Genomic DNA, 12,608 nt, shown 5'->3' with positions numbered 1-12,608 from the left:
TTGAAATGCTTCTCTCAGATAAATTACCATTAAAACAAAAAAAAGCAGACGCGTCAGCCTCAATCCACTGTTCACAGCACCAGTCTACATGGAACGGATAATACCTGACTATCTGATGCCATCAGGGCCGGCTTTAGGGCAGTGTGACTGGTGCAGCCACACTGGACGCTGACCTTTGTAGGGGGGCGCTGACCTCAGGGATTGTGCTATGTTTAGCACTAATTTATGATTAGAGCGATGAGGGGCACTTTTGTACCGGGTGTAGTGAGAGAATCCGAGGAGAAGGTGATGGGGTGGGACGCCAAAAATGATTGTCGCACCGGGCGTCACCAGCGCTGGAAGCCGTTAAAGGTAGGATATTGCAGCTAAGAAAGTCACTCTCATGTCTGGAGTCATTTTATTTGAAATTTAAGGAAACAAGTCCTCTTAGAGTGTGGAGTGTCAGCCCAATATACTGTAGCAAGTACAAATCCTCTGTGCCGCCATTGACTATTAATGGTCTTGACTCTTATGGATGCACAGTTTGCTTTCATTCTTCGCCAGCATATGTTCTGTTAATCTTTGCATTGTTAAATATGGATATATTGGATTGATAATACAAAAATAGTTCTATATAAAATGTTGCTTTAAACAGATATATACATTTTTTAGAGGCCACTTACATTTTATGTCAATTCAGTTAAGGCGTGCAAGGCGCGATTGTGATGCACAACATACTTTTTAAACACTTTTTTGAATAATTAAATACATTCCTTTTGGATTATCAGTTGAAGAAAACCATTTTCGTTTTGAGCTCAGTTAAGAATTTGCATTAACTTTACCCCATGTTTTCGCTTGTTCGATAGCTGTGAAGCATTAATTACTTTGGGTTTCAGTACCTTTATATTTGTAAAGGTTTCCATGACATCAAGCAACACATATGTAATGAAAAGGATGAAAAAGTCTCTTGGGAAATAAAACATTTCTAGCACTTTGCTAAACTGAGATAATTAAAAGTGGCCAGAATTGAGAGCTTACCAAAAATGAATAATGTCCCTTCTCTGTATTATTTGAACCTAAATTGTTTTATTGGGACCTATTGATACCTATTAAGAGTAACAATCAGGACTTACCTATTTAAAGGTGCTAAAGGTAGTTGTCAATTTAGCTCACTGGGCAGTTTCAGGTAAATTACCTCATGCTAAGAGTTTTCCTTTTCACTTTTGTTAACACCACCACAATGTTGGCTCAAAAAGACCTGAAAATGCACGTGCATATTTTGTGTATCTATTTTGCATGATCTAGCAACCCATAACAATCCTGGGCTTCATTTATGTTTTTTTAGCCTTGCTGCTACGCTGCCCTACGGCAAAAGAAACAGGCAGAAATGTGCCGTATCTATTTGATATTAACATTCTTGTCCTTTTCCCCTGTGCCGGCGCACAATGGGCTGCTGTGCGCCAATGCTAGCACCTTTCCACCATGGTGCAAGGGGGCCTGCGTTGCTGGGATGATTGTATTTGTGCAGAAAGGAAAACCGTCCTGCACAAAAACAATCACAAGAGGCTTTTCCTCTTTCTATGTGTGCCGCAGAACATAGAAAGAGTAAAGTAAATAAATATATTTCATCTTGTTGTGCCTCGGAGGTGTCAGTTTTTGGTGCTCCATCATGCAGCGATTTCTCGTAAATCTGGGACAGTGTCAAAAAGCCATGCCCCCAGCGACACACATAGAACGCCCCTTTCATGCAGTTTTCTGTGTAAAAAGGGGCACATATTTATAAGGACATGGAAAGCCACGTAACATGGCTTTAGGTGACCTTATAAATATGCCAGTGGCACATTGTGCCACAGGAACGTCAAAAAAGTGACATTCCAGTGGTGAAAAAATGTCAGTAGAGCCTCTTAAATGAGGCCCCCTACATACGTCTCTCTTTTCTTATTACAATCTAGTCATGACCGCACTACTTACATATAATAAGAAAATAAATCAGCTACTTTACTGTAAGAGGTTGTTACGAAGGAGCTGTGACACCGCACAATGCCTGTGCCAGAATTAAGAAACAATGTGAAATGCAGGTCACCCAGCAGAATTACAACTCCTCTTTTAAGGATCAGAGGGATAATTGGCTTTTAAACTATTTCTTCTGAACAATTATTCCCTGAAAATTGACAGTCATTTATAGATAAGGAGATTCTTACGGCAGTATGGTTATTTATTGCACTGCTGGAAGGCATTACAAGAAAGCAAGACGCTGTGTGCTTGTTACCAACATTATTGATCTACAACCACATTTGGAAGTGACACATTAAACTGCCTAAATGTTTGTAGACCATTTACGGGCTGGATACTGCTGTGCATTGTTTCGAAATGCTGATTCTTTATTTGTTCTACATTTTATTCGAAGAAGCAAGAGGCCTAGCATCTGAAAAAGGTTAAAGCAAAGGTGATGGTCTCGTCTTGTATCATCAGAAATAAAATGTCAAATACAGTATATTTTGAAGATATTTCTTGTCCTCTCAAAGATCAAAACATTTATAAGGAACTTCTCATTGGATTACAATAGTCTCATACAGTTTGGTGGGTGGTGATCATTTATGTCCTGTGTAACTCATTACAGTAGTTGTCAGTAGTTGTAGGACACAATAGGACTCTAGGCTGTTTTACTCTGACGTGAGCCTCTGTCTGTCTTACACCTTGACAACAGACAACATCACCCTCACACTCCAAACTTTGGCTGGCTCTACAGAGCTCATTTTATGGCTGCAGGATAGCCAGTCATTTTCAGAGCATCTGCAGAAGCCAGAATGAAATGAAAACCCAATGCGTACCTTCTTATTTCCCCCATGCCGAGAAGAACCATGGACAACCCCAGATGTAAGTCTCAGATGCAGCAGCATATTAAGGAAGTAATGATCTACGTCAGCTCGTGGTCTAAATCAACATCAGATAGAAGCTTGTAAACGTCGGCATAAGTATTCTCAATCAGAAGAAGCGTTCTCATCCAAAATAATGCTAATCTTTTAGAACAGGTCCCTTACCTGGGCATAAATGGGGCAGAAGTCTCATGACTCATGGACGCTGATGCCACCATTAATGGCATGGCAGACACCACATTCACAAAGATGCAAATTAAACCTGCTGATGTGCACATATACACCTGTGGTTCAAAGGAGCTGCTCTGCAGTATAGGATTGTTTTAAACATCACTTTCCATACCCGTTCCACAGAATGAGAAATCTACATAGTGAAAGCTGCCACCAGCACAGGGTGTCTCTGGTGTTATCAAGTAGGTGTTTTCTGGGTCCCAGATCAATAAGCAGAGGAAGAGCAAATTGCTGCTGCAGTACAAATGTTTCCAAAATGTTTAAGGGATTGGAAAACTCAAAGACAGATGCATTTGTCTGCATATTGATGATATAATTCAACTATTTAACCAGGTCCTCAGTGCTTCTGGTGTATACCTTTTAATATCCAACAACAGGTAGGAGATGAGATTAACACCTTCTTTAGAAAGACATAATTGAACCAGTTGAAGGACCTGCACTGAAGGTTCATTGTTCCAGGATGCAAGTGTCATGCTTGGACAATCAGCTTCAACTCAAGAAGAATAACACTATATTAATATTTTTGCTACACACTGTGGCCATTTCAGATATACACGCCATGATTCGGGTATCTACTCGGCCACTGAGGTTTTTTAGGGAGAATTTGTTGCAACCTACAAGCCATTCCAAAACTGTTTAAAATACATTGATGGCACAATGGACTTTGGAGGACCTCAAGAAGAACAGTAAAGATTTTCCGGAGCATGTGAAGAGTGATGAAGCAGGTGAAGAAGGCTGCATTGATCTGGCTTTTCATGGTGAGTTTACTGTCCAGGATAATACCAAGGTTGTGGGCGTGGTATGTCGGAGTGGGTGAGGGCCCTAGATCTGGAAGCCGCCAGGAGTAGTTTCACAGGTAGGTGTTGTTTCCAAAGATCAGCACTTCCGTTTTGTCTGAGTTGAGTGTTAGGCAGGACGGTTTCTTGGGAAGGGGTTTGACTTCTGCGTGTTTCCAATCTTCAGGGAAGGTGGCTGTGGTGATGGGTGCATTGAAAATGGCTGTGAACTTGTTTGTGATCTTCTTCCTCCAAAGGTTGAAAATGGGGTTGGGACAAGAGTCTGGGTGCTCCTGAGTGAACAGAGTTCATGATGGCTGTGGTGTTCTGCGTGGTGAGCTGATCCCAAGCGGTAAGTGGTCAGGAATGGCATCTGTGGGAGTGAGGAGGGTGAACAGGTGGGTAGGGCTGGGTTGAGGCTCAAAGTGTTTGTAGATGGTGGAGATTTTGTCATGGAAGAAGTCCGCCAGGAAACCACAAAGTTCCTGGGAAGAGGTGATGCTATTTTTGGTGGCTGAGTGTTTGGAGATCTCTCTGACGATGTTGAAGAGTTCATTGCTGTGTTTGGAAATGGCTTTGATGCGGTGAGCCAGGACTCTCCTTTTCGTCTCTTTTGGGAGTTGGTAGTATTTGTTGAGGGATATCTTGAAGGTGGCTCAGTCTATAGGCACTCTGCCGGTGTGCCATCATTTCCTTTCTACTTGCTTGCAGTGCATTTCATGGTTCTCAGTTCCATTGTGCACCATCTGGCCTGTTTGGTATATCTCGTGAGTTTGGTGTGCTTGACGGGGGCAATTATGTTGGTGCAGTCAGTGATCCATGCAGTGAAGTTCTTGAAAGCCTGTTCTAGGTTGTTTGCGGTTTCAGGTTGAGAGATGTTGAGGGCATCGGTCCACTGGCTCTCTGACACTTGACGGTGAAGTGGACGATGGCATGGTCTGTCCAGGTGAGCTCAGTAACATAACTGTACTTGACTCTGTCGCTGGCCGTGATGAAGGGGTCAGGTGTGTGTCCTGTGTTGTGTTTGGGGTTGGTGTCTAGCTGGGTGAGACTGATATTGTTCATCCTTTCGAGGAGGTTGGTGATTTAGACTGCACGCATAATACAGAGACACAGTCATCTTACTGATCTCATGAAGTTCTGAAAATGTGCAGATTGAACTAGCAAAACATCAAAACAGGCTCACTCTGTAAGGGACCTGTTTATTCACCATTCACTCCCTTTGAAGCCAGGTACTATTCTAAGCACACAGGGACTATTGGGGAATAGTAGAAAAGAAGCACCAATTGCACCAAATGGTGTGGGGTACAGGTCTTGATGAACCTGTAGAGACTATAGTAAGATAAATATTGTTTATTGATTAATGTAAGATATATTTTATCTAATTTTCAGGTATCAGTATCATTATAATAGGTATTTTATGTTTTTTAGTATAATTTGTGAGATATAATGTATAATTCATCTTTTTTACATTTAATTAATAATTTTGATTTGGTTGCAGATTGTTGAGTTTGTAGGGCAGTAAGGTGGAAAGTGATGTAAATTATAAGTTATTGTTTTGCTTTTAAATCAATTTTTATGTTAATTAAAGATGTCATTAGTAATTAATTATTTAAGTTATTTAAATTAGTTTTCGCAATTTTAATTATTTGCTGTATTTTACTTAATTGTTCATTCATAATTAATTTAATAAGTAGCTGTTTAAAATTGATGTTATACTTATTGTGTGTTTTGATTCATTACTTTTTAAATGGTAGAGATGTTTTATGCATAATTTATTTTAATCTTTTGCTGTTGTTGGTGTTTTTGGGGTAGTAGGCAGGTTGTGTACTCATTTAATATTATTAATTCTGTTGAATGTTTGTTCAAATATTTTTGCTATATTAATGTTTATTTTTATTGCATTTAATTTTATGAACCTACAATGCATATTTTGTTTATTATAAATATGATATATTACTTTTATTTTGTTAGGTATTTAAATATTTGTTTTAATTTATTGTTAAAAAATATTAGAAATTTGAATGTTATATCCAACATTTCCAAATTGCAGTGGATATAGTATATCTAACCCCTTCAAAGTATAAGGGCCCAATTCACAGAACTAACTTAAGACAAAATCCTAAATTTACTGCCATTTTGGTATTCACAGAAGGCGCTTACTCATTTTGGTATTCACAGAAGACACTTACTCACTTCGGTATTCACAGAAGTTAGGAGTCCTAACTTTAGGACTCCTAAATGCCTTCTGTGAATACCGAAAGTCTTAAAATTAGGATTTTTCTCAGTTTAGGAGTCCTAAAGTTAGGACTCCTAACTTTATTACTATTAAACTGAGAAAAATCCTAATATTTAGGCTTTCAGTATTCACAGAAGGCATTTAGGAGCCCTAAAGTTAGGAGTCCTAACTTTACTACTACTAAATTGAGAAAAATCCTACTTTTAAGACTTTCGGTATTCACAGAAGACATTTAGGAGTCCTAAAGTTAGGAGTCCTAACTATACTACTACTAAACTGAGAAAAATCCTAATTTTAAGGCTTTTGGTATTCACAGAAGGCATTTAGGAGTCCTAAACTTAGGAGTCCTAACTTTACTACTACTAAATTGACAAAAATCCTAATTTTAAGACTTTCGGTATTCACAGAAGGCATTTAGGAGTCCTAAAGTTAGGAGTCCTAACTATACTACTACGAAACTGAGAAAAATCCTAATTTTAAGACTTTCGGTATTCACAGAAGGCATTTAGGAGTCCTAATGTTAGGACTCCTAACTTCTGTAAATACCGAAATGAGTAAGTGCCTTCTGTGAATACGAAAATGAGTAAGTGCCTTCTGTGAATACCAAAATGGTAGTAAGTTTAGGATTTTGTCTTAAGTTAGTTCTGTGATTCGGGCCCCTACACTTACCATACTTTTGCTTATATTGGTGTTGAATAGTAAACTCTACCCCTCCAAAGTAAAACACTTCCCCGACTTTTGCTTAAACAGGGGTGAAAATTGTAAATATAATCCTTCCACAGTCTAATACTGCCCCTGCTTTTGCTTACATTAGACTGTAAATAGAAAATCTAACTCCTCCAAAGTCCAACACTTTCCCTAGTAATAGGATAGTAAATCTGACTCCTTTGAAATCCAATACTTTTGCTAGTGTTGTTCCATTTCAATATTTTTTATATTTTTGTTGTTTATATTTTTTATATATACTATTTATAAAAAATTATTCTCATTTTGTATCTATTTTTTAAAATTAAGTTAGGTATATGTGTTTGTTAATATGTGTTTGATAATTTTAATTTTACATTTAGGTGCCGATTCCGATCCGGTGAAAAGGCCCTACGAATCGTCGTACGGAGCGTTTTCTCCGTACGACTCGTACCCGGTAAACTGTCCGTACAACCCAGGAACTACGATTCGTACAGAAAGCCGATTTGCGTACGAATCGTACAAAAGACCGTACGGGTAAAAAAACCATACGAATCATCTCCGGAACAGCCTGTACGCGCCGTCCGTATGGATGTAAGCAGCGTTTTACAGCCCAGCAAGTACGATCTGTCCCTACGGCACTCTGTACGGCTCTTTTTTTACGGGAGCCAGAAACAGCCGTAAAAGCTGATTCCCCAGGGGTACGAGTTGTACAGGCCCCCCCACCCCCCCTATGTACGCACCGTACCCCCACCCCACCTGTATGTATGCACCGTACCCCCACCCCCGTATATATGCACTGTACCCCCACCCCCCGTATGTACGCACCGTACCCCCACCCCCGTATGTACGCACCGTACCCCCACCCCCCACATGTACGCACTGTACCCCCACCCCCATATGTACGCACGGTACCCCCACCCCCGAATGTACGCACCGTACCCCCACCCCCCCGTATGTACACACCGTACCCCCACCCCCCGTATGTACGCACCGTACCCCCACCCCCGTATATACGCACAGTACCCCCCGTATGTATGCACCGTACCCCCAGGGGTGGTACGGGGGGTGGGTACGGTGCATACATACGGGGGGTGGTGGGGGGCCTGTACGACTTGTACCCCGGGAACAACTTTTTCCGGGCTACGAGTCGTACAAACTTTGCTTCGTAGCGGGTAGAGTCATTCCCCGTGTACGGGCCGTTTTCCGTACGATTCGTAAATTGGATAGCCGGTCCGGATTGTACTTGCACGCCCGGACTGACATTTTACGAATCGTACGGAAAAGTGTCCGGGTACGTCTCGTACAACTTTTCCCGCTACGATTCGTACGGAGCGGGCTGATCCGTACGTGCTTTTTCCCGTACGAATCGTACTTCACGGGTCGGACGTGACTTGTACGATTTGTACGGAAAGAAATACGGATTCGAGTCGTACGGAAATAATTTTTACCGGATCGGAATCGGCACCTTATTGTTGATATTTTTAACATATTTTTTATTGTATAAATATTGGTTTTAAAACCACATTTATTATATAAATATATATATATATATATATATATTTATATATAGGAAATCTGAAAATTCTATTTTGAATAACTTTGGCGCCGGTTGACGAATCCTCGCGAAATTTTCAAAACCAACTGAGGTGTCATCACGAGAAGCATCGGAATCCGAAGTAGAGGCTTCTGAGGGCGAGCAAGTGACCAGGAGAAAGACCAATCTAACAGTGCCCACAACAACTACTTTTTTTCACGAGTATCAATTAATGAAAGAAGCCAGGCAACGTCCACCGATAAGAACCCACCCCCCGGAAAGAAGAAACGGAAAACACGAAGGGGAAGGAAAGGCAAGGGAAACTTCACCGGTTGGACGGAGAACAAGGAGCAAACGAGGAGGGAGGGGGAAACGGAACTAGAAGCAAGACCAGAGAAACAAACAGTGATCAATCTCTCCAGCCGACATATTACCGTAGAAGAGACGAAGATTTTAGAATTGGGCCTCAGCTTTTGTCCTACTACACAGTTTGACTACACGAATATACGTATAGATTTATATAAATTTATACGGAAACTAAAACTGTTGAAAATCCATCTGTTACATCCGCAGAAGGCCAGAGAAACAGACAGTGCTAATAGGGAGGAAGGTGATCCCCTCACAGGAATGGAACTAAAAGCACTCCAGGCCATGAGAGAGCTACAAACAGGAATAAGTAGTAGTCAATTTGACGAAAGTGAGACTATAGACTTTTTGGAAGAGATGGGAATCACGCAAAAAGGCGCAATGAGCACCCTAAGGAAGAAATCATGGTACATTCCACAATCATCCCACGATGCAATAGATACTTTTCACGAATTGGTAATTGAGGACCTGAAAAAGTTACAAGCGAAAGGTCCGAACATGACTAAGGAAAATCTAACCAGGAATCAGAAAAAGCTGTTAACAAATCTGAGTGATGACGATGATCTAGTAATTAAACCCTCGGACAAGGGGGGAAATGTGGTGCTAAAGGACAAATCATTTTATCTGAAGGAAGCGAGAAGATTGCTTTCTGATGAGAGCTGTTATGAAGTTACAACTGCCATGAAATATGAATTGAGTATACAAAACTTTCATCGACTAGCACAGAAATGGAGAGACAAGGGCATATTGGGTGAAGAAGACTTTCAATATATAAATTGTGAAACACCTGAATTACCGACTTTTTATTTTCTCCCCAAGGTGCATAAAAACACTAGAAGTCCACCAGGGAGACCCATTGTCTCTTCGAAAAACAGCTTACTAGAAAAGACCTCGATATACATTGACTGCTTTCTCAAACCTTTGGTAACGGATTTAAGTTCATATGTGAGGGACACTAAGGATTTTCTGAGGATCATTGCGAACATAGAATGGGAACCTGATATGCTATTAATAACGCTCGATATAACGAGCTTGTATACTAGCATAGAGCATCAGAAGGGACTAGAAGCAGTGGAGTTTTTTCGGAAAAAGAGAAATCTGAAATTTTATGAGCATAACGTTATGTTAAAGGAACTTATTGCATATTGTTTACACAACAATTTTTTTCTATTCTCAGGAGAAATTTATCAGCAAAAACAGGGTACTGCGATGGGCACGTGCTTCGCCCCCAGCTATGCGAATCTTTTCGTTGGCTGGTGGGAGAAGCACGTGGCCTGGGCAGGCAGTAATGAAATCTGGCTGGACAGAGTGATTTTATGGTCTCGTTATATCGACGACCTCTTTATTATTTGGAGAGGGTCGATGGAGGAGGCCTTGATTTATGTAACTGATCTGAATAAGAATGATTTGAACTTGAGGTTTACGGAGTGCATAAGTCAAACCAATGTACCCTATCTTGATCTTATGGTTTTTGTAAAAGAGAATAGATTGGAAACCACTCTCTATAGGAAGCCCACTGCAGGGAATAGTGTATTGCACGCTAATAGTTTTCATCCCCAGAGTGTAATCAGTGGAGTACCCTATGGAGAATTGGTGAGACTTAGACGTAATTGCTCACTAGACGAAGATTTTGTGAAAGAGAGTAACAATACCTACAACAGGTTCCGTAAAAGGGGATACAGAAAAGAGACCCTCAGCAATGCAGAAAGGAAAATCAGGGAGGTAGAGAGGATGGACCTCTTATTAGAAAAAACAGGGGGGAGCAAAACATCTATTTCAGAACCCCAGGGAAATGTGAGGATGATAACTGAATACACAACAGGATCCACAGAAATCTTCCAAATTTTCAGACGACATTGGAAGGTACTTAAATCAGATCATGTGATTGGATCCATCATCCCACAGACCCCACTGATCACATACAAGAAAGGATCAGGTTTGAAAGAGAAGCTAGTGAGGAGTCATTTCTCGAAAACACCCAAAAGAAAGGATTTGATTAGTGGATTTTTTCCGTGCATGAACTGCAAGGCATGCAAGAACAGCTTTAAAGTGAAAGACTATAGCATACCAGGGAGAAAGTCTAGACGCAAAATCAACAAACTTATGAATTGTAACTCTGACTACACGGTGTACTGTTTACAGTGCCCGTGTAATAAGAGATATGTGGGAAGTACGATTCATCCCACAAAAAAGAGAATCTTGGAGCACATGCGTGCTATCAAAAATCGAGATGCAGCATATCCTGTTGCACGGCATTTTGAAGAAAGACACGAATCAAATGCCAATTTACTTAGATTCTTTTGTCTAGACCGCATTCCAAGAACTGAAAGAGGGGGAAATAGAACCAGAAACCTGAGAAAATTGGAATCACGATATATTGTGGAGATACAAACTAAAGCCCCATTAGGACTAAATAATGAGGAAGAATTATGGGTCCACATAAACTAATGAACAGTTAAGAGGAGGATGAAAATGATTTCATGTAAATGATGGATTTTGCCCATCCAGGGCACAATTATGAGTTCTTATAGATCAAGGAGAATGGCAATGATCTCCTGTATAAGGTGGATCCTAGCCCATTTAGGGCTTAATTAAGTTTTGACATGTGGGGTCCATTTAAGATTAAGTATGGTTATGCACTGTGCATTAAATTCGCAATCCTAAATATAATAATTGTGATGTTAGGAATCAGGATTGTATACATTTTGTGATGTAATGAAGTACAATGAATTAATTGCTTACTTTGACCTCTGGAACCAATGCACTACATGTTGGATTTAATTTTATTTGGCATTTGCATTAATATATACTTTTTGCATTGCTTTGGACACTACATCATGGCCGCCAAAACCATAGCAGTAAGGCACTACCAGTCCTCTTTTGATCTCAACTGTCTTGGAGAAAAAAATGTGTTTGATGTATATATGGAAGTAGTTGAAAATCGGACTTTGACATTGAGGAAGGCGTTATGCCGAGACGCGTCTGTCCGTGTTCGTGTGCATAAATAAAATTAAATAAACACCAGTGCCAGAGTGGGCCTCGATTTGTGACCGCAGTTGGAGTTAAGGGTCACCTTGTTGGATATATATATATATATATATATATATATATATATATATATATATATATTCACTGAAAAAACCATAGGTTTCAGGGGTGTTATAGTTAGCTGGACTTTTCACTTGTACAAAACCATTGAAATTCCCCCGTTATAGTTAGTTCAGCTAACTATAACTCGCGCGCCCGCAATGCACTGCTGATGACGTCACATATTACATCACTCATGACATGGTCAGTGACATCACTCATGACATCACTGATGACATCTCAAATGACATCACTGATGACATCACTGATGACATCATCCAGTGAATGTGTGTTATTCTGAAAATTAAATATGTTTTATATATGTATATCTCAAGGTCGATGGAAGAATAAATGGGTATATAAGTGTCTAAATGGATGATTTGTTTTTGAAAAATTGATTGTGTAACTGACTGATTAAGTGTATCATAGTGAATACATGGCTTAGTGAGTAATGTTTAAATATGTAAATATCTGTATCAGTCTCTCACTTTGTGTATAAGTGGCTGCATGGGTTGGTGAGTAGCTACATGGGTGTCTATATAGGTTATTAGTTGGTTTTTTGAGTATCAGTCTGAGTGTCTGCATGGTTCGGTGGGGGTATTATGTAGTGCATAGGTGCATGAATGAGTGACTCACTGTTTGTATGTGTTGAACACAGTATGTGTGCAGGACTGTATGGGTGGATGAGTGTGTGTATGGGTGTGTTAGTGAGTGAATGACTGTCTCAATAGTGTCTTTATGAGTAACTACATATGTTTTAAACTAGTATATGTGACTATTGGTGTATATATGTGAGTATATGTGAGAGTGAGAGATTGAAAGAGTTCCTGTAT

The sequence above is a fragment of the Triturus cristatus genome, chromosome 8 (assembly GCF_964204655.1).
Source record: "Triturus cristatus chromosome 8, aTriCri1.1, whole genome shotgun sequence".
NCBI lineage: Eukaryota > Metazoa > Chordata > Amphibia > Caudata > Salamandridae > Triturus > Triturus cristatus.
Note: the sequence above shows the minus strand (reverse complement) of the source record.